The sequence below is a fragment of the Bacillus rossius genome, chromosome 2 (genome assembly GCF_032445375.1).
Source record: "Bacillus rossius redtenbacheri isolate Brsri chromosome 2, Brsri_v3, whole genome shotgun sequence".
NCBI lineage: Eukaryota > Metazoa > Arthropoda > Insecta > Phasmatodea > Bacillidae > Bacillus > Bacillus rossius.
In genome coordinates, this window is record NC_086331.1 from 28,810,498 (window position 1) to 28,834,452 (window position 23,955).

Here is a 23,955-nt window from a genome sequence, read left to right on the forward strand (position 1 = left end):
AAAACATTTAAAAAATCATGTTCAAAATCCAATTAAAAAGTTGTTTTTAAGTTCCACATAAACCAGCCTCCAGTAAGCTGATATAGCCGCCATATTGGAAATTTGTATTTATTGACCTACAAATTCGGAAAAAATACTAAAATTCATAAAATGATTAACATCTTGATTAATTAGATTAATTTAGTACTTGGTTCAAACATTGCTCAATGCAAAAAAGTAATTAGGCTCTAAAAATTATTTAATTACTATTCATCACTGAAAACAAGGACTTTATACAAGACAACTACACAACCGAAGACATTTATGTATTACTCATCATTACATCTGCAATGGAGTCAGTATTAATTGCACCTTATGATTACTATAAAGTCAGCTACAAATATATAGTACACATGTCTCCAAATCAGGAAGCCTTCTTTTACGATTGCTAGGAATTCCATTCAAGCAAGTCATGTCCTAATATCAGACGTATATACCAAGCGTATCCGAACCACGAGACATTATTTTTTGATACTCGTCATACCTTTCAACCAGGTCATGTCAAGTGTCAGGCATACAAGCCACACATCTCCAAACAATTAGATCTACTGTGCAGATATATTTAACATGCTTTATGGTTACAAAAAGACCTCTTTCAAACATATATGATAAAAGTGTTGTACTGACAGATTAACATGAATTAAACCCAGTGTCCTTGATGATTACTATAAAATGTATTGCAGGTATTACATCAAATATCTTAGAGAGAAAATTATCATTACACCCTTATCATATTCAACGAAAGAGTTTTATAGTAACCAAACTCATTATGACTGCACTTAATAACACATGTAATAAAAACCTAAGAAGAGTCCACTCAACCATAAGTGATTATAGGTCCACTATTTAACATAATCCGCTTACCATTAATTCAATCATTCTAACCTAAACTGCCAACCGTATCCTGCCAATCGTATCCTACCTTTCGTATCCCATCGTTACTTTTCCCGTTGTGTCCTACCTAGCCCCACAAATCTTAATACTCCATTGTCCCATTGTTAGTTCTTACCTACCGAGACCAACCAAGCTGAATATCGCTTTGTTCCATTTTTTGATGTAAGCTACTGAGCTCATATAAGCAATGTATTCCATTTATTTCTTTCAAGCGAAATATTAAAGCGATATCAGATAATAATATCCTACTGATCATACTATCCTCAAAATCTTAGTATTTTAAATCATAACAGTTATAGAACAGTTATATTACACATTATTTCAGTCATTGACCTTTAACTAAATCAAATTTTAAATGTAAAATATTCACGTTAAATCAAAGAACCAGGTATGGTAATGTTTTTTATGCGGCACGTAAGTAAGTATGGCACGAAAGTACGTAGGTACGTAAGAATGATATTAAAGAAAAGCCATATTTATTTTCACATTAAATTGTATACATTTTCTAAACTATATACATAAGACAAACATGTTTCTTTGATGTATAAATTTTCAGCATTTGGCAAATCAAGTAGAAGTTTTAGCCTATTCACCAATCATTCGGATTGTCTCTCGATGTACAATATGTATAGTGTGCTGCTGCTTCCAACTTATTTAAATATTTGTTATTAATATTCTTAAAATCGCAAAGTCCATGTCACTATCACAGTCTCAAAGTCATCATCGTAGCTATCAGCAATAGTAGCATGAGCTGTATCAATATAATTTAATTTATCATATCGTTTTCATGTATCTGTTGTCAGGGATCTACCACAATCTTCGTTGAGAGTTTTACATTATTCTACATTGTTTTCAAGTTCATGGCTACCTACACTCTCATGCTATGTAAAACCTAGTGTTTCCACTATTATTATTTAATCATTTAACTCATCATTGCAAACTCAATTAAATCACTTAATTATTTGGAAAATAACAAAAAAGTACTATTCTTTAAATCTTAGGAACCTCATCATCCTTTCCCCTATAGTATAGTTTCTTGAGCTCAAAAGTCTTTCATTGTAGACTATGTAGTGTTCAAGTGAGGTGGTATACTTCCAGTTCCTTGACACAAATCCATCCTCTCAATGAATTTTTTTACACTAGAAACAAAAAAAAAACCTTGACGATTCTTTAAGGGTTTGATTAAATTATCACTTCGACTAAAATAACTACCATACTTAGTATTTTCTACAAAGGGCTCTTTGCCCAAGACATTTTAACCATCATCTCTGAAAACAAACATGTCCCATCTATATCACAAGGTAAAAGCTGGTCAGATGAGATGGCACGCATTACAAGTGATAGTCACCCATAGGGTAAGGATCATGTGTTTGATACCTACCTCAGGCATTGAAGCAACTTTTGTATTTTTCTTACCTCATGTGGTAAAATAACCTCCATTACATGTGAAGTTAAAAGTATTCACATACATCTAGTCAAGTACCCTAATAAAATCTCGTCAACCTCAAAGAAATTTAAAAATTCCCGTGGCTAAAGGCAGAGGCTGTCGAACGATGTACGCATTCAGACGCCTGCAAATGAACATTGTAGAGCTGTAGCAAACCCTATGTATTCGTTACTAAGTAACGGGTGCGGCATCTAGTAACGAGTAACGAAACGTTACACACGAATGCATTTCGTTACTCGCATTTTTCGTATGTTTTACGCATGCGCGCGCTTATTCGTTACAAAGAACGATGTTTGTTTATTAAGAAAAGTATAATTTGGAAATTCGTCGTCCAAGTTTTTTACAGTTTATTAAAGGTATTGTGTGTGTAGACAAAGTTTGAGATTGTAACAGAAACAACGTAAGAAATAATTTTTTACAAATGATAAATATGTATGTTTTTTTATTATTATCGCGTATTTTCACGTTTTTTGTTCTTATCTTAAAAGAGATATTATAATAAAGCCGCTCTAATGAGATTTAATTATTTCTTGGTTAACAAAAGCTGTTAATTACCAAATATTTTTAATTGTTTATATTCGATTTATTATTTATGCGACGTCATACTGTACGCGTACGAAATACGACTCGATTCGTTGCTGTTACATAACATAGCATGTTATGCGGTATCAGAAGTAACGAGTAACGATACGAAAGTAACGAGTACTCATTGTTATAGTAACGAATACATACGGGCACACTTTTTTTCGTTACTTTTACACCTCTAGAACATTGAACCCTCACGTGCGGGGAGAGACTCTCAACGTAGCAGAATGACACGACAGCTAGATGTTCGCAAGAGACACGTAGCACTTCTCACCTAGCCATCATGCCTTTACGTAAAAAAAAGTCTGAAATCATAATCAAGCTCATGTAAAGTACTTGACGAATCAGTTCAAAGTACGAAACGAGGACCCAGAGCAGAAAATCAGCCTACAAATATATAACTTGTAACAAAAAAATTGGTTGTCTGTAAAGTCGGTTTACGGACGATAGTTTAACGTGACAACGTCATAACAAAACATTGATGAAATGATTAATCCAGAAGAAAAGGAAATATCATATTCGGCCTGTGACCATTGAATATATATAACTACCTTATTATATATATATATATATAATAACTATATTATTGACATTATATATATTAAATGCTGAGACTGAGCCGTAATAGGTTTTTGCAACAAAACCATTTAGGCATTAAAAATATTATATTCTTTGAGGAAGAATTTTTTTTTAATTTTTCAATCTTTTGCATGATAAAATCTACCTCTCCATACTTTTATGAATAAAATTGAATCATCTTTATTGAATTATCACTATTTTGTATGGATACAAAGGAGTGAAATTAAATGTGCAATTGAATTAATAAATTTACTTTTATTTGCATTCATTAATTCAAATATATTTATTACTTTTGAAAGTTGCGTACGCCATATTTATTTTTACAAGTACAAAAAAAAATTTCGCAGGTGCCGGGTTATGAACCGACAACCTTTAGTTTAAGAGTTAGGTACGCTAACCACACGCCCACGAGGCCATACTAAGGTGATGTAGTTTCAAATGTTATATATATATATATATATATATATATATATATATATATATATATATATATATATATTTATAAAACCTTTGTTCACGGTAGGGGTATAATATTAACACGATTTTATAACAAATACGCATTCCAAATACACCAAACTTATTTATAATGTGTTACAATATTTTTTAAAACATTGTGCAAAAGATCCCGGGTGTAACTTGAATTATTATGTGTAGCTGTAAAACACCATTGTTCGTACAAAAACGTATTTGAAAATTCAACATTACTTTTAAATAACCGTACCGATTGTGCTGAAAATCGGTGGACGATCATTAAATTACATAATATTAATCATTCAAACGACGAAAATATGATTGAAAAGTCAAATCGATGGTTGTTCTAATCGAGTGGAAGAGAGATGCCACGCATGCGTACAATGAGCAAACAGAACACATCCGTAGTGGGACATCCGTAGTGGGACACTTTTTCGTGCATGCAGCCGGCGTTCATCGATTTATTAGACGTTGTCAAGTCAAAAAAATTGTAGTGCATATACCATACTGTGAAAGTCCTCGCTCTGAAAATTATAAGCAGCAAATATTTACAAGCCACCTGCTAGTAAACATTTTTTCATGTGCCCAAAATTCTTGTTGGTAATCAGTTGACGTCCCTCGGCTTCAGGTCCCCGTTTTCCCGTTGAAATAAATGTCCTGTTATGCCCGTACTGCCCTCGTCGGAGAGGTGTGGGTCCAGGCCAACGTGGCCGGGACCGGGAAAGGCGGGACCTGGAGGGAAAGTGAAGTGATTGCGAGGAATGTTGGTAGGTTGTCGCAAGCAGAACACGGCATTAACGAATTTCACGAGCCGTCTTTTATTAACGCTTATAAAGTCCTGCCGCAGCCTGGCGGAACCGTCGCGGAACAAGTGCCCTACCACGGCGACACGGACTCCCTGATGACGGGGCGGTTCTCAAATACGTTTCGGCGCGAATCGTAAAGTTTATTAATGCTAGGCTGACTCAGTGAGAGAGGGCCCGAAGACGGAGCGCTGTACATACGCGGCCCGTTACGTAATGTTCCGTGGACGGCGAAAAGTTCAGAGACTCGTAGCACCACGTTCGCGTTGTAGAAACTGCCCGCTAGACACGTCTCCCGATGACTCGTAAGTTAACAATGCTAAGCTGATTCGCGGTGGCAGCTCAGCTGCCGTGACCGACTGCGGACTGAGCGAACGTTCAATCCCGAGCGCAACGTGCGCGGCTCGCGGAGCAACGAACACGTCTGTCTCCGCTCGAGACCAGGACGCGACTGCCTCTCCCCGCTCGCCCGCGGGCCGGCGCCTGCGGGTGGCGGGGAGGGAGGGGAAAATCGGCCGGCGTGGGAGAGAGCTCCGTCCCGCGGCGCGCCAGGCTGCAATTACATACTACGGCGAAACACTTCAGAAAAAGTTATTGAATTATTTACAAAGACATACACGAGACATTAATTACACAGCGAACTTGCACAATGAATAATAAATAAAATAAGTTAATTACACACATTCAAATCCCTTAATCGTTTACAAATATATACACACTGAAATAAAAGATAAAGTCACATAGAAAAAACACTCGTTGGCATGCTAGGGCGCACGCGGGTGCGTCCCTGGCCGTCGCACACACTGGGGTTCACTGGGGGGGAAAACAGGCCCCCTCAGGCCCGCGTCGGTGGCCAGGTACGGCCTCTGTATCTGGGAGGGTACGACGACTGTCGTCATATGCCCCCCCTCTCCCGAGGCCGTCCTGGCCCCCGACGCCGACCTAGACCGGCAGCCGCGTCCGCGTCCGGCCACTTGTCTGGTCGTCGGAGCTCGTCACGTCATTCCGTCCGGGTCGGGCAAACTGGGGCAGGAGCTGCATCACGCTGCAGCGTAACCCCCCGTCGGTCGTTTGTCTTACGTCGCGGGGTTTGCGCTGACTCCCCCACTCGTAGTCCCGGAGGTAGTGGGGGGCCGTCTTCTCACGCGTGGACCGGCGCAACGCCGGTCCCCTCCCCGCGTGAGCGGTCATCCTCGGCTCCCCGGAAGGCAAGTCCAGGACCACCTGCTGGGCCCTGTCGACATCGCCCTCCCCACTGAGGAGCCGGACCGTTACCCCGTCTGTCACGTCCTTGCTCACGTCCGTCCCCGTCACCCGCCGTTCCCAGGAGTGGACGTACCTCCGTCCACGTCTCTGGGTAGGCTCCGGCAACGTCACCACTGGTTCACTCAGGTCGACCAGGTCGCCCTGAGCAGTGTTGTCATGTGTTACGTCCTCGATGAGTGGTCCATCAGTGTCGTTGGCGTAGGCGCTGACGTCATCAGGCGGGAGCACCCGGTCCACGAAGCGCTCCAGCTCTGCCATGCTTGCGCCACGCGGACCCCTTCCGCCCCTTCTGACGGGCGTCCGTTCCCCGCCCCCTCTTGCCAGTTGCCAACCACCGTTCCCCTTTTGCTGTCCCCCCGTAGGAGGCTGAGTCGGTGTCGTCGTGGGGGCCCGTCCATGTGTCGTGCCCCAGGTGTCGTCGTCCCTGTCAACGTTCCTGCCAACCCCCCGCAGTGACTTGGGGTGGGCGTGTCCTCGTCGACGTCCTTGATCCGGCTCCGGTGGCGTCACCACGGGGTCACCGAGGTCGACCAGGACTCCTACTGCGACGTTGTCATCGGTCCTGTCCCGTGTGTCGTCGTCCCTGTCAACGTTCCTGCCCACCCCCCGCAGTGACCTGGGGTGGGCGTGTCCTCGTCGACGTCCCTGATCCGGCTCCGGTGGCGTCACCACGGGGTCACCGAGGTCGACCAGGACTCCTACTGCGACGTTGTCATCGGTCCTGTCCCGTGTGTCGTCGTCCCTGTCAACGTTCCTGCCCACCCCCCGCAGTGACCTGGGGTGGGCGTGTCCCCGTCGACGTCCCTGATCCGGCTCCGGTGGCGTCACCACGGGGTCACCGAGGTCGACCAGGACCCCTACTGCGACGTTGTCATCGGTCCTGTCCCGTGTGTCGTCGTCCCTGTCAACGTTCCTGCCCACCCCCCGCAGTGACCTGGGGTGGGCGTGTCCCCGTCGACGTCCCTGATCCGGCTCCGGTGGCGTCACCACGGGGTCACCGAGGTCGACCAGGACTCCTACTGCGACGTTGTCATCGGTCCTGTCCCGTGTGTCGTCGTCCCTGTCAACGTTCCTGCCCACCCCCCGCAGTGACCTGGGGTGGGCGTGTCCCCGTCGACGTCCCTGATCCGGCTCCGGTGGCGTCACCACGGGGTCACCGAGGTCGACCAGGACCCCTACCGCGACGTTGTCATCGGTCCTGTCCCGTGTGTCGTCGTCCCTGTCAACGTTCCTGCCCACCCCCCGCAGTGACCTGGGGTGGGCGTGTCCCCGTCGACGTCCCTGATCCGGCTCCGGTGGCGTCACCACGGGGTCACCGAGGTCGACCAGGACCCCTACTGCGACGTTGTCATCGGTCCCGTCCCGTGTGTCGTCGTCCCTGTCAACGTTCCTGCCCACCCCCCGCAGTGACCTGGGGTGGGCGTGTCCCCGTCGACGTCCCTGATCCGGCTCCGGTGGCGTCACCACGGGGTCACCGAGGTCGACCAGGACCCCTACTGCGACGTTGTCATCGGTCCCGTCCCGTGTGTCGTCGTCCCTGTCAACGTTCCTGCCAACCCCCGCAGTGACCTGGGGTGGGCGTGTCCCCGTCGACGTCCCAGGTCCGGCTCCGGCGGTACCACCACAGGGGCGCCGAGGTCGGCCAGTACACCTTCGGTGACGTCATCCTCGGCCTCGTCACCGTCCACTGGTCCGCTGTCGTCGTGGTCGTACTCGTCGTGCGGGTCGCCTATCAGTCGAATGTCGTCCCTGTGCACCTTAGTTGTCCGTCCGTCGGCGCGACGCACGAGGTACGAGGTGGTGCCCAGTCTGTCTACGATCTCCTGTGGCCCCGCCCACTTAGGAGCCAGACTGGCGCAAAAGCCCCGCTCGCCAGCCGACAGGTGATGACACTTAACAAACACCTGCTGGCCAGGCTCTAGTCGTGCTGGGGGCTGGTGCGTCTGCGGCGTACGTCTAGTCAGGTAGTCAGCTTGGCGACGTCGGGCGTCTTCGCGCAGATCGTCCGTGGTCATGTTGTGCAAGTCGGGGGTTGCGCGCGCTTCCCCGGGCAGGGCGAGGTTCCGGCCCTGCACCAGTTCAGCGGGGGAATGGCCCGTGACCGCGTTCGTCCGACGGCGCAGGCAAAACAGCAGCGTCGGCAGGTGCAGGTCCCACTTGGTGTGGTCCTCGTCCAACCGGATGCGCAGCTGAGTTTTAATGTCCTGATTCCGCCTTTCGGTCGGATTCGCGCGCGGATGGTAGGTGGGCGTCGTGTGATGCTCCACCCCCCAACCCGCGCAGGACACTCGCCAGCTTCTCCCCGTGAACTGCACCCCGTTGTCCGTCAGCAGGACCGCGGGGTACCCGTATCGCGGGAAGAACTCGCGCTCGAGCAGGGCAATCACGGTGCCGGCTTTCACGTTTGGTACTGCGAACGCCTCCGCCCAGCGGGTGAAGACATCCGTGACCACAACAATGAATCGCCGACCACGGGACGTGCGAGGATACGGCCCCATAATATCCACCGCCACAGTGTGGAAGGGATTCCGGGGCCGTCGTGGGACCTGTTGCTCCTTGCCGTCGGGTCGCCTGGACTTCCGCTCCTGGCAACGCAGGCAGGCCCGCACGTAGCGTCTCACTTCTGCCGCGTCGCCAGGCCAGCGGAACGTCCGTCTGACCTCACGCAGCGTCTGCTCCGCGCCCGGGTGTCCCGCCAGGGGGTGGTCATGCAGGTAGCTCAGGACCCAGCGCCTGGCCTCGGGTGGCACGTGGGTCCGCCACCCGCTCGACCTGTGAGCCCCCCTGGTCTGGAGCACCCCGTTCAGGCTCCGACAGTCCGGTATCACCCCCTCCCCACACTCTGTCAGTCGGGTCCGGGTGTCGGGGTCCCGGAGTTGCGCCGCGTGGACCCACGCCAGCAGGTCAGTCATAGTCTCGGGTCGCGCGTCGGGTGCAGGAGCAGTGGGGCTTGTCAGCGCGTACAACGCGCACGGTCGCGGCACCGAGTCCTCTACCCCGCGCTCATGCTCAGGGAGGAGCACTTCCTCCCAGCCCTGGTCGTCGTGGAACTCATTCTCAGGGTCCGGATTCCGGGACAACTCGTCGGCCAGCTGATTTTCACGTCCAGGAATGTGCTCGACCGTGAACGAGAATTCCTGGATCAGCATGGCCCACCGAGTGAACTTAGACTTCCGGCCCTGAGCGGAGTCCAACCAGCGGAGGCATTGGCTGTCGGTTCTCAGCGTGAATGAGCGGCCCTCGACGTGGTGACGGTACCTCTGTAGGGCCCAGACCACCGCAAGGCACTCTTGCTCATTCACGTGATACTTCCGCTCAGCCTGCCCAAACTTGGCGCTGGCGTACTCGATCACGCGCCTCTCGCCCCGGTCATCCATCTGGTACAACACCGCCCCCATCCCCTCCTGACTCGCATCCGTCTGGATGAAGATGGGGCGGCTGGGCACCAGGCGTGAGAGCGTGTGACAGTTCCTGAACCGGCGCTTCACCTGTCGCAAGGCCTCGTCTGCGGCGGGGGTCCACCGGAACTTAGTCTTCGGCGACAGTAGGTCCGTCATCGGGGCCGTCACCGTGGCGAAGTCGGGGACGAAGGACCGCAGCCAGTTGAGCAGCCCCAGCAGCTTCTGGAGCTGCTTCCTGGTCTTCGGTGCCCCCTTTCCCTCTATTAGCTCCAACTGCTCAGGTCGGGGGCGGCACCCCTCCGCCGTCACTATGTGTCCTAGGAACTCTATTTCCGTGGCCCCAATGTGGCATTTCTTTGGGGCGCACGTCAGTCCGTGTCTGGCCATACGTTCTAGCACCAATGCCAGATGGTGCGCGTGTTCCTCCCACGTCCTGGACCAGATGATAACGTCGTCCAGATAGGCACTGGCGAACTCACCAATGTACCCATCCAGAACACGTACCATCAGGGCCTGGAACGTGGCAGGGGCGTCCATGAGACCAAACGGCATGGCGCAGAACTGGTAACGTCGACCGTCTGGTGCCGTAAATGCTGTCTTAGGGCGGTCCTCCAGACATACCGGCACCTGCCAGTAGCCTGATTTTAAGTCTAGTGTCGTGAAAATAGTGGCGTCCCCCAGTCCTGCCAGTGCGTCTGTGATATTGATCTGCGGGGGCGGGGCGGGAATGGTCAGTTTGTTTATCGCCTTGAAGTTTACGCAAAAGCGTAGACTTCCGTCTTTCTTGGTGGCCAGCACCACCCGTGAGTTATACGGGGAGGTGCTGGGTTCCACTACCCCGTCACGTAACATCTCGTCAATTTGAGTCTGTATGGCCTCCCGTTCCCGGATGCCAAATCCGTATACCTTCTCAAAGGGAGGGCGGTGCTGTACCATCGGTATCCGGTGCTCCGTCACGTTTGTCCGTCGTAGCCGGTCCGCGGCCGCAAATACCTGTGCCTGAGAGGTGAGGACATGGTTGATGACATCGACGTACTCCTCTGGAACACCGTGCTGAAGGTCTTCTAGGCGAATGACTGACTGAGGGGGACTGGGGGGAACCTGGTGCACGCCGTACACCGTCCAGCGCCCCTGGGTGCCGAAGTGCATCCGGCCAGCTCGTACTTCCACGGTGGCGTCGACCTCGTGCAGCCATGGGACCCCCAGAATCAGCCCCTCGCGGAGCTCGGGGACCACCCAGGCCTCGACGTGGCTAACGTGACCAACGATGCTCATTGTTACCTGAGTGATGCCCCCTGCTGCAACGACGGCGTCCCTGGTGGCCAGCTGCACCAGCTCCCTCCGCGGTGTCACTGCCTCCGCTCCCACCAGGTGGGCCGCGATGTAGGTTCGGCTGGCGGCGGTGTCCACCAGGGCCAGCATCTCCCGCCCGTTAGCGCGGACAGGAATTCGCAGCAGCTCCGGCTCCTCGGGGCCGACCTGCCCCAGCTGTGCAGTCGTCTGTCCCCCACCGCCCCCGGCCACCTGGCCGTCCGGGCGTGGGGAACTCGCGGCGAGGTCCGCGGCTCGCTCCGGCGCCGACGTGTTGACGTTCCGGTGGTCCACCTCGTCGACGACAGGTCGACGAGGCGGCTGGTCCGGCCCTGGTATAACCGGCCTCAGGGCCGCGGTGGTGGCGCCGGCAGTCAGCTGTCCCTGCACGGAGATGGCCGGCGGGATGCCTGCGCTGATGCTCTGGTTGTCCGCCCCGTCGACGGCGTGTCGACGAGGCAGCTGGTCCGACCCTGGTATACCCGGCCTCAGGGCCGCGGTGGTGGCGCCGGCAGTCAGCTGTCCCTGCCCGGAGATGGCCGGCACGATGCCTGCGCTGATGCTCTGATTGTCCACCCCGTCGACGGCGTGTCGACGAGGCGGCTGGTCCGGCCCTTGTACACCCGGCCTCAGGGCCGCGGTGGTGGCGCCGGCAGTCAGCTGTCCCTGCCCGGAGATGGCCGGCGGGACGCCTGCGCTGATGCTCTGATTGTCCACCCCGTCGACGGCGTGTCGACGAGGCGGCTGGTCCGGCCCTGGTATAACCGGCCTCAGGGCCGCGGTGGTGGCGCCGGCAGTCAGCTGTCCCTGCACGGAGATGGCCGGCGGGATGCCTGCGCTGACGCTCTGGTTGTCCACCCCGTCGACGGCGTGTCGACGAGGCGGCTGGTCCGGCCCTGGTATACCCGGCCTCAGGGCCGCGGTGGTGGCGCCGGCAGTCAGCTGTCCCCGCAGTTGCCTCGGCGTGGGGACAGCTGATGAGTAGTCCCGTTGTCCCCTGCTTCCCGGCGGCATACAGGACGTTAGTGCGGTAGGCGCCGGTGGTGGTCGACGTGTTCTGTCAGTTACTGGGACTGCCGGTGGCTGGCGGGCCGGGGAGCGGCACCCAGTTGTCCCTCCGCCCCCGGTCCTGCGTTTCCCGCCTGCGACGTGTTGCCTTCGCGCGCCTCCTCCCACGCGGCTCTGGTGGGGCAGAGGCGATGCCAATGGTACGCGTCCGGGCAAAAACGGCATCGCGGCGGACGTTCGTCCCTCTCTCTCGTATCTGTCCGCTCGTGACGTCCTCCTCCTGTCGCAGCTGGTTCCGGGCGTTCCCTGGTGCCACCGCGGTCTGTTGTCCTGCGCGGTCCCGCGCCGCCGGCGTAGCTCACCACGGCCAAGTCACTGTCCGTGACCTCTGTGACGGTGACCCCCCGCGGCCCCGAGCGAGCACGGGGAGCTCTCGCGCTCCTGAGTGCCGTCCTCCACTGCGACATGTCACGTTCGATCACGCGGGCGAGGGCCACGAACTCCTCCGTGTCACGACCAGCAGCCGTCCTCATGAAGGGGCGAAACTCTGGCAGCAATTGTTCGACAATGGTTGGCAACGCCGCACTCACGTCCCCACTTGTCCCCAATCGGCGGAACATGCGTAACTTCTCGTAAATGAACTGCTCTGCACTCTCGTCCTCCTCCTGGTTTCGGCAATAAAATGTCCGCAAACACATTGCCCGCGCCTGATCGTTATCAAACCTAGTTTTGACTTGGCGTACAAAATGTCCCCACTCGGTATCAAAACTCCCGGCCATTGACCACCAGTTCCTTGCCTCACCGCGGAGCTGTCCCGCCACTCGCGGCGTCCACTCCGCCCGTCGCACTTCGTACAGTTTTAGGAGGTGTTCACACTCCCGCAAAAACTCCCGCGGGTCCTCGTTGTCTCTCCCCGCAAACTCTGGCAACTCAAACTGCGCGCTCACGTACCGCACTACCGGCCCATCTGCGTCCGCGTGCCTGTCCCCCTGTTCCCGATTACTGTCCTCAACTGTGCTGTCCGTGCTGTTCGCGCCCTCGGCCGCGCCGCCGGACCCGCACACCTCGTTTTTTACGTCCATTTTCGCGGAGTCTCCCTCCTCACACAAGTCCGTTTCGAAACTGATTAGATCGTATCTTTCTTGTCCCGCCTGTTTCCACGCCATCCTGTCCTCCTGTGCTACTGATCCGCGGATCGTGAACACAATCTCCCCCAGTAATACAATACGATCCTCCCCAGCGCGTTATCTTCAGTCCGGGATACCGCTGCACCGCCGTCTTGTATTTCTGTCCCCCACTACGCGCTATCTCTCGCCGAAACGTCTCGTGTTCGCGCCGTTCCCGCGCTGCGTTATCTCCCGCCGGCGCGCCGGCGCGACGTCTCGAATTCGAGCCGCTCCCACGCCGCGCAGCCGCACCTGCTTCCGTTCTGTCCTGCACCTGCGCGCTTGCGTGCGCTTGCGTGCGCTTGCGTGCGCTTGCATATGCTTACGGCCACACTAGTTGGGCGCCAAATGACGTCCCTCGGCTTCAGGTCCCCGTTTTCCCGTTGAAATAAATGTCCTGTTATGCCCGTACTGCCCTCGTCGGAGAGGTGTGGGTCCAGGCCAACGTGGCCGGGACCGGGAAAGGCGGGACCTGGAGGGAGAGTGAAGTGATTGCGAGGAATGTTGGTAGGTTGTCGCAAGCAGAACACGGCATTAACGAATTTCACGAGCCGTCTTTTATTAACGCTTATAAAGTCCTGCCGCAGCCTGGCGGAACCGTCGCGGAACAAGTGCCCTACCACGGCGACACGGACTCCCTGATGACGGGGCGGTTCTCAAATACGTTTCGGCGCGAATCGTAAAGTTTATTAATGCTAGGCTGACTCAGTGAGAGAGGGCCCGAAGACGGAGCGCTGTACATACGCGGCCCGTCACGTAATGTTCCGTGGACGGCGAAAAGTTCAGAGACTCGTAGCACCACGTTCGCGTTGTAGAAACTGCCCGCTAGACACGTCTCCCGATGACTCGTAAGTTAACAATGCTAAGCTGATTCGCGGTGGCAGCTCAGCTGCCGTGACCGACTGCGGACTGAGCGAACGTTCAATCCCGAGCGCAACGTGCGCGGCTCGCGGAGCAACGAACACGTCTGTCTCCGCTCGAGACCAGGACGCGACTGCCTCTCCCCGCTCGCCCGCGGGCCGGCGCCCGCGGGTGGCGGGGAGGGAGGGGAAAATCGGCCGGCGTGGGAGAGAGCTCCGTCCCGCGGCGCGCCAGGCTGCAATTACATACTACGGCGAAACACTTCAGAAAAAGTTATTGAATTATTTACAAAGACATACACGAGACATTAATTACACAGCGAACTTGCACAATGAATAATAAATAAAATAAGTTAATTACACACATTCAAATCCCTTAATCGTTTACAAATATATACACACTGAAATAAAAGATAAAGTCACATAGAAAAAACACTCGTTGGCATGCTAGGGCGCACGCGGGTGCGTCCCTGGCCGTCGCACACACTGGGGTTCACTGGGGGGGAAAACAGGCCCCCTCAGGCCCGCGTCGGTGGCCAGGTACGGCCTCTGTATCTGGGAGGGTACGACGACTGTCGTCACAGTCATGTGCGTCGCAACCGGGGGGGGGGGGGACGGGGGGGGGGGATACGCTTCCCCCCCCCCCCCCCAATAATAAAAGTCTTCAATTTCGTCCCCTCCAATATTATATTTAGTTTCGTAGTTATATTAAAAATATGATTTCTGTGAAATAACCCATATGTTGCGCATGGTGCATTTAGTTCAATCGTGGTAATGTGAGCACTGTGTTTTTACAAATTTGTTCTCTGAAAATATTTTTTATAAAAAATAAATTATATATTGCAACCAACTATAATTAGAATATTTAGGAAAGAAAAATGCCTAAAAACCAGCTTTTTGCACCTTCAAACCCCAAATGTTCCCGGGGGAGGACCCCCGGAGCCCCCGCTTTTTTTCCAGGGGATGGATATTCCTCAACAACTAAATCAATTGCAGTCCCCCCCATAAAATATATCCTTGCGACGCCCATGAATCAGTTACGAAGGAGTGAGTAACTTGGACGAAGAATCGCTTACCAAGTATTTAGAATATTACTGATAGAAGGAAAAACCCCCTTCAACATTAATTATAAAAAAATACCCACAAACGAGACAAAATGTGCATTACAGACCTGACCTAATAAACAAATTTCTGGTTCACCTGTACTTTATTACAAGAAAAATGGAGAAGTTTAAGATAAATTAATTAATTTCTTCAATGCTATAATTTATTTTAAATTACACATTTACATACAGTAATATATATTATATATAAATATACTTCTTAAACATTTCTCAGTCCATGCTACATGCATTTTTCTTTTAAAAAATTATTTTAGTTCGTTTTAAGAGTGAAAAAATTAAACTAATGCATACAGATCACGATACAACTGTTCAGGAGTGTTACACCTTAGAGGACCACAGATGATGATTTTAGAAACCTATCTTTACTAACTTTATAATTATGTTTTTTTTCGAGTATAATTTTCGTGTAACCTGTACACCGCACTTCTCACACATAAATTTTACACTAACAAGATTGCTTCTACAGCCATGATTTTCTTCTCGTCGTTCAAAACGTTTACTACAGTAGCGACACTGATACTGATATCCATCGCAATGTAATAATTAACCTGTGTTTCTGTAGACTTAGTCGATACTTTAAAAAAAGGCTAGAAACGTACGGGCTATGGCATACGTCAAGAAGACATTTGAACAGTGAACAGAGGCGGAACACAGGTAATATACAAAGAATTTAGGTGTTAACACCCCAAAAGGTTGGTGGGTGTTAAGGTGGACCGTAATATATAAAAATATAAATAAAACACTGAAATCTGGTTACTTCTAGATTATTTTAATGGTTAGCTTATTTTATATTTTGGACAAGCCAGATTTATCAGTGTGGTAGTTACTTTTGGTCACCACTTTGATGGCTTACAAACTAATGACAATAAATATTTTTATGAAAATTCACATGTTCAGTAAACTCAAAACTTATTACATTAAATTATAATTGAATTGAGAGAGAGAATGCGCCCATTTACTTCCACACTGCAATCTAAGAGTGGGATGCTCTTTAACACACGCCGATTGCCGTTAGCGCTGCCCTTGTTTCTTCGTGCGTTGTTGCCAAATATCAAACGAAATTAAAATTGTAATTTTTGGACCAAGCTTTTTTTCATATTGTATAGCATCGAAATACGCACCAGGAAATGCTTATTTTGAATATTTAACAATATTTTAAGTGTCCGAAAAAATTAAAAAACATAACTTATTCACTGCGAACTGTTTTGAAGTATTCCGAGATGTTTCACATAAAAAAAATAACTACAGGTGTATTTCATTCAGATTTTTTTATTAATAAATTAATGCCTTAGGACGCCACCGAACAAATGTTAAGACAATAACTGTACAGGTTTCACTTAAATATTTTTTTAAATATATTGAAATGCATTTTCTCACAAACTGACACATCAAAAAGTTGACCAGCGGAAAATTTTTTTTCTATTGAAGATAGATGGGGGACGAAAGCGTGAAAAATGTTCACAATGAATTGAATTAAGTTTTTAAAAGCAGCTACATCTCAAATGCTTCTACAGTTTCCGTGGAAATAGCTGTTAAAGATGTGTCTTATCAGTACAAGAGCGCGCTGTAATAGAGGTTTCTCTCACAAGCTGCCGTCGTAAGAGGAAACAGGGTCGTGTGTTTAGATAAGTGGGGTTCTGTCCTGCAAGCAATTTCAAATACATTGCTTCCCTAGTCAACCATGTATTTCCTTAGACACGCATTTCTGAAAACCAGCCTGCCAGTTAGTATCGCGTCTCGCGACAAAGCAACGCGTTGTGTCCGGTGACTCGTTACAGTTATGATTTTGACAAATTATATATCAACATACGTGATTTTATTTTCTACATTTATTTTTATTACGTACATATAAAATATGGAAGATATAACACCGAAAAGAAATTATATCGGTAGGCTACGCGGGAGGGAGCACAAGATTGTGTTGAATGTATTTGAGTATTTTTCAAAAAATATGAGTGTGTGCAATGCAATTAAGGAAGCTTCAGGGTGTCTACTGACCCTGGAAAACCTGGAAAACCTGGAAAACCTGGAAAAATCAGGGAATATTGTAATCAGGGAATAATCAGGGAAAAATCAGGGAATTTTGTTAAAAATCAGGGAATTTTTGTTTGGTAGGTTGTAGTTGGCAATATGTTTTTTGTTTATTGATCTGCTTGCATTGACGTAGCATCAAGTGTATCGCGTCCCATTATTTTATTTTTGGATGGAAAATAACGAACAGTTCCCACGTCCATTTTCTTTTATTTACCATCGAATTCGGAAGTGGCGTTAAATCACGTGATACAAACTGGTTCAAGCTGGTCTGTTATCCTGCTGATGTACGTACTGCAGCATGTGCTTCCTACGTTCGGATTATACCGACAGGTGCATTTAATTTTAAGTATCTATGGATGCCCTCAACGTAAACTGGGCATTTTTGTTAGCTTTGAAAATACATATCACAGACACTTTTGGTGAAGATTCACCATCGTTGCTAGAAATTGGTAGCTGTGGACGTCATACGGTCCATGGTGCTTTCAAAACTGGAATTTCTGCTATACAATTGGATGTTGTTAGTTTTTTCAGGCACAGTTACTATTTGTTTATGCATGTACCTGCAAGGAGGGCAGATTACATTAGAATAACTGGATCAGAGCTTTTTTCCAAGAAATTTTGTGCAATCAGATGGAATACTGCAGTTGCTGAGCCTGTCATGAAAACTTTACCCCACCTAAAGAAATTTGTTAGTGCAGTTTCTATTTCATCTGTCTCTTTCAGTGTAGTGAAAAGTGCTCTTGAAGATAATCTTCTAGAAGTAAAATTGACATTCTTCTACTCTTTGGCATCAGAGCTGGAATTATTTCTCACAATGTTCCAAAGTGAAGCACCCATGGCACCTTTTATCTATGATTCACTGGTAGACATTTTATTAGCTTTGGCAGGAAAGTTTTTGAAACCAGAGGTACTGAAGAGCTTTAGGGAGAAACGCAATGTAGATAACCAGGAAAATCTATTGACTGCTAACAATATCAAGTTGGGTTATGCAGTATGCCATGCCATCAAGAAAGAGAAAGTACCAGTAAAGTCTGTCCTGGAACTGAAAAATGATGTTAGGACTTGTCTAAAGGTTATGGTAAAAAAACTTCAAGACGAAAGTCCCCTGAAGTACAAACTTACCAAGGGAATTTCCTGCTTATGTCCGTCTGTGGCTTTAAATTCGGGTGTGAGGAAACAGCGTGTGAATTACAGTTTAGAATGTTGTCTTCAAAACAAGTGGCTATAAGGACAAGAAGCTGATAACATTGAGTGATCATATCAGTTGGTATGTTCCTCGCAAGATTCTGAAGCACTGTTCTCGTCTTTTTCTCGAGAAGACTGGCGCTTTGATCAATTGTGGATGCTCATCCTTAAGGCACATACAGTAGCTGCCAAAACAGGCCTTCTAAAGTTTGTGAGGATGATGTTGGTACTTTCCAATGGAAATGCATCATTGGAAAGAGGATTTTCAGTGAATTCTAATCTGCTGACTGAAAACTTGCAGGAAGAAATACTGATCGCACTAAGACAGATGTACGACTTTGTTCAACGTTCTAGAGGTGTAGAGCATGTTGATATCACCAAGTCCATGTTACAGTATGTAAGAAATGCTAGTTGTAGGCGTAAGGAAGCCCTGCAAACAAAACAAAAAGAAAAGGAAGCTACAGACAAGAAGAAGGCAGAAAAAGAAGAGTTGAAGAGGAGATCAAGGCATTGCAGTTGAAGAAGGCTCGAGTGTTGGATTTGGCTCGTTCTGAAGCAAGTGCAATAGATGCAAAAGTTGAGTCACTGCGAAGTTGATGGGAGCTTCCTTTTACTTATGTTTTTGCAAAAGTAAGTGTGTGAAATATTTGTAGCAGCATGTTGTATTTGCCACGTCTGTAAGAAGGTTTTTTTTTTTTTTAATAATTTAAGTGAGTTGAAATATTTTGAAACCCGTAAATGTACTGCTATGCAGTTTTTTCAGTTTTGTGGAATGTCGTAATTGTGTTACAGAAAACCTGGAAAAGTTCAGTTTTAGACCTGGAAAACCTGGAAAAATCAGGGAATTTCATTTACTAGATCTGGTAGACACCCTGAAGCTTCCAAAGCAACCGGCTGTTCCGAACGAACCATTTACAACATAAGGACGGAACTGCAGCGACATGGTACCCTAAGTATGCCTGGTAGGGTAAAATCAAAAAGGAAAGACAAACAGAAAAATTGCCGAAAACAAACTTACGATGGTTTTGTGCAGAGTGGGCTACGGCGGATCGTTCACACTTTTTTGTTTGCTAACATTCCTCCCACTTTAAATGTCATTTTAGCAAAAGTGAATAGTGACGAATCACTGCCAGATTTCTCTCGTACCACCCTGCATAGGTTCCTTCACGACATTGGGTTTGAGTATTTAAGAAGAGGAAACAAGGCAGCATTCATAGAACGTGACGACATAATTCGGTGGCGGCATACCTACTTGAGAGAAGTAAAAAGATTTAGGGATTTAGGAAAACCAGTTATCTATACAGATGAATCTTGGCTAAATGTGGGGCTCAGTGTGGAAAAGGCATGGAAAGATACAACAGTGAAGAGCGCTCGGCAGGCAGCCATTGAAGGCCTTAGTTCAGGCCTTAAACCTCCTACAGGACGAGGTGCACATTTTGCATTTGTGCATGCAGGTAATGACGGTTTTGTTCAAAATGCTGCCCCTACTTTCTTGTGCAAAAAGAACACAGCTGACGCTCATGATTAAAATGACTGCAGATGGGTATGAAAAGTGGTTTGCCGAACAACTTTTGCCAAACACTCCAGAGGGATCTGTTATTGTTTTGGATAATGCGTCATACCATAGCAGGATGTGTGAACCGATTCCCGTGCAACGTTGGCGTGTGGGGGATATAAGACAGTGGCTCACGGAGAAAAGCATTCCTTATGATGCCAGTATGATTAAGCGGGAATTGCTACACATAGTAGGACGAGAAAGGCACAAGTACAAGAAATACAAACTTGAATAAATAGCCAAATGCGTAGGTGGAACTGTACTTCGCTTGCCCCCGTATCATTGCAAGCTAAACCCTATTGAAATGGTATGGGCCCAAGTGAAATCGTTCGTAAGACTGCATAATACAACTTTCAGGGCACATGATATGGAGTCCTTAAGAGGCCACTCCAGTGTTTCAGGGGCACTACGCAACCCGCGTTAACCTCATAAGATTCAATGCTATTTTCATTTTGCTTATAACTTATTAACTAATATAGATTTCAAAATGATGCTTGCTTGATATGTAAGACAACGATGCTCTTATCAAAGCCCCTTTCTTCAAAAACGTGCATAAATTATGGTTCAAACCTATACAATACACTTATGCATATTAGTAAATATTAGTATAAAACCATAATTTATGCACGTTTTTTAAGAAAGGGGCTTTGATAAGAGCATCGTTGTCTTACATATCAAGCAAGCATAATTTAGAAATCTATATTAGTTAATTAGTTATAAGCAAAATGAAAATATCATTGAATCTTATGAGGTTAACGCGGGTTGCGTAGTGCCCCTGAAACACTGGAGTGGCCTCTTAATAACAAAGGGTTATGACCACGTATCAAAAGAAAACTGGAAAAATTATGTACAAATTGTGAAAAACATGGAAGAAGAGCTGTGGAGAGCTGACGAACTTCAAGATGACGAGGAAAAGATTTTTGATAAGTTTAGCCTCGTCCAATTCATCCCATTCATCCCATTCATCCCAGTCACATCCATCGCCCCAACCCCATTCTTCTGGTCAGCTCTGCTACTCTTATGGAAGGGGTATCAACATTGGTCAGCGGTAGCGATAGTGATTAAAAGGTATGTGATGTTATTAATTTCTTAATCAAGTTAACGTTACATGTATCTTATAAATTCCTATGAATGAAATGTGTGTAAACAGATTCTTGTTGTAAGTTAAAGTTTAAAAAAATTTCTTATCGGCACAGCCTAAATGCGCAGGAAGATTTTGATGATTATATTTCATTACATTAGAACAAAAAGGGATTTTTATATCCTTAAACCTGTGCCGTTATTAGGTATTACGGCACGTTTTTTTTTTAAATTTTATCATAATTTTAAAATTATTTTTTGGAAATAATTTTATTTTCCATATTGATTGGTTACATAAAGGAGTAGTTTTTTTTAAGTCGACTGTACCGCGACTCGCCCCTGGTCGACCTCAGTGCCTGCAACCTCCGACAGAGGGAACTTTTACGATAGTTCACTTCGAGCCGGACGACGAGAGTTGCCGAAGGTTTCCGACGCCCCTCCACCCTCTAGGGCGAGGTCCTGTTTTGAATTAGCGACGCGGCGCGGATGTGAGGGGACTCTTGCTCTGCACTCTGGAACGACCGCGTCGGTAGTCCGCTGATCGCGTTTCGGGCTCCGTCAAGTTAAATCAAAGCTGACGCCGAGCAACAGTACTAAGATGTAGTCCGATCAGAAAAGGGATGTTTCCCTATTTACCTTTTGGTTTTTTATTTTAGTCATCTCAGTATAGCCTCTACGTAGTAATCCTAGTTTCTCCGCGAACCAAATTTCTTGTCTGGTGCCGCATATATTTTTTTCTTTTAACCGCGACATCGGCCGCGCATCGCCCTCCATCTTCCGACCAGGCAACATGGCTGTGCCTAACAACAACTACTACCCTGTTTTGGTAAGTTCTCTCTTCGGTCCTTTGAACTTTGTCTCTCTTGCGGTCGTTTTCTGACCCGACCTTGTTCTGTCTGTGGTGCAGATCTAATTTATTTTGGTTTGGTCTGTCCACAGACAGGGTCCTAGTCCCCCCCCCCCCCCCCCGAAGAGAAAGAAACCATCATGGGGAACTAAGGAAGCCCGGCGACCTCCAATTTTGAATTGGTGGTTTCGCCAGTGGAAGCTCTCACCCCCGGACTTTTCGCCATCAGCTACGAACCGCCAGGAAATCTTCAGTTCGTGAGAGCGAGTGCCAGTGAAAGTTTTATTTTGTAAATTTCCAAATGTAATTTCAGAAATCAGATTCGAACCAGTTTAACAGCTTTGGTCTCTTCAGCCATCTCGAAATTGTATATGTGAAATTTTTATAATTAACCAATGATAAGCTAATATGGTGATTACAGATTATTGTAAAATGTTAAAACTTTACGGTTTCTTTAAGAATGATGTGTTGGAAAAATAATTTTCTATTCGCGGCCCGGGTCGGCAAATGATTAGGTAGACTGAGCTCTCTTTAATAATGGTTAAATGATAGAAGTGTTTTCTCTTTATAGCTTGTAACAGAAAATCTTGAAAACAAACTTTGACCTTAAATAAAAGGATGCCTATAAACGCAACTGTTTATTTTTATTACTTAAGGCAATAACGATCCACACTAAACTCCCAAGTCTTGCTAGGGAGTTTACAAATTTTCTTTGGACCCACCCCCGTGTCCGCCTCTGATGTTTAAATTTTGTTCTTAATTCTTATTTTCTGCCCGCCACTTCCAAGGCCTGTTTTGTCGACATCTTGTCAATATTAATAACAAGGACACGAGTGGCGTTTCAAACCCATATCTTTTTCTTCCCCTTGCAGTAATGGTTGCTACAAAAATATTTTAATCGAATCTTGAACATAATATGTTAAATGTATTAAATAAATACGAAGGAATTTAATAGCGATCATGTTACAAAATTTTGAATTATTTTTCTATCCTTCTCAACACCAAGCATCTTATCAAACATTGTTTTAGACAAAGTTTTGGAAAATAATAATGATATTTACAAACAATTTAAACAGATTTGATAAGGTGTCTACTAAGGCAGTTACGTTTATTGTCCGGTGAAATTTTTTTTCGAACCCATGCAGTTATGGCTGGTCGTATCAAAAAATTATTTAGAAAACATTTTTTGACATTAGGTACTCCGAGTTATCATACGTTAAAACGGATGCGATATTATTCATATTATGGGAGTTGTTGCGATTTTTCTGTTTTTCAAAAAATCTTCCCCTCTTCGACCCAATTGTTCGGATTTTTCCCATAACTTACTCGACCGAGGATTTCCATTACAGTATTTTATTTATCATTTTGGACATGACTTGCCCAAAAATACGGCATTTATCGGGCCCATGAAAATGTGATATATATATATATATATATATATATATATATATATAGAACATAAAAGAAAACTATACGAAATTTTCGTCTACAATAGGTAGTTTTTATTTGAAATTTACATAAAAGTGGCATTATTACAAATTTATATGTATAATAGTATAAAATATTTTAAATTACGATATGATATCTTAAAATGCTTCTTGTTCGATCCGAATTACAAAGACACATCTCCTGAAATTCGTAATGTGTTAGAGATTTGGCAACAGCGCGCGCCATAAGCCGTGTACTGCAATCTAAGAGTGGGACGGGCTATAGCAGCTGACAGAAGTTGTCGCAGGTCGCCGACCACCAGGAGGAGGGGGGAAGGGGTGGACTGTTTACGACTGGATATAAGACGCGTCACTTCCGTCCCTCTGGCGACTGCGCGCCAGGCCATTGCCCTGGAGGGGGAAGGGGAGGCGGCTGATAGCTGTCCCAGGGCTGCCAACGCCCAAAGATAATAGCGTGCTGGCATCGCGCACGGCAAAAGACGTGGCGAAAAGCTACGTTTTCCAAGGACCACGCATGCGTGATGCGTGATGAGTCACTGCGTGACCACGCAGCACTTGAACCTGTGTGTTGAAACGGGGATGATTTCCAAGGCCGCGCAAGCGGGGTTTTCCCGCTCGCCACGGCTGCATGTCGCGGATGGGCATCGCGCAGCAGTTGCCTGGCCCCCGACTTCAGCGTGATCACGCATGCGATTTATCATGGAGTCAAAGAGTTTTACTGCAGAACAGGACGAGAAATTGATTGATTTAGTAAGGGAGCATCGTGTGTTATATGATTTGCATCACTGCAAGTACAAAGACAGTATTGTTCGAGAAAATGTGTGGAAGGAAATTGCAGCTTCTTTAAACAAA

The 23,955-nt window shown here is 47.4% G+C and overlaps 1 protein-coding gene and 1 long non-coding RNA gene across 5 annotated transcripts in view; both read left to right on the forward strand.

The window, feature by feature from the left end:
* LOC134529205 (DNA (cytosine-5)-methyltransferase 3A-like) overlaps positions 1–23,955 on the forward strand; it is a 190,106-nt gene that overhangs the window by 43,233 nt on the left and 122,918 nt on the right. The gene's annotated exons all lie outside the window — the stretch shown is intronic.
* On the forward strand, positions 21,305–22,286 carry LOC134529926 (uncharacterized). Its single transcript, XR_010074744.1, has 2 exons — positions 21,305–21,634; positions 21,748–22,286. It is a non-coding gene; the product is annotated as an uncharacterized LOC134529926 (long non-coding RNA).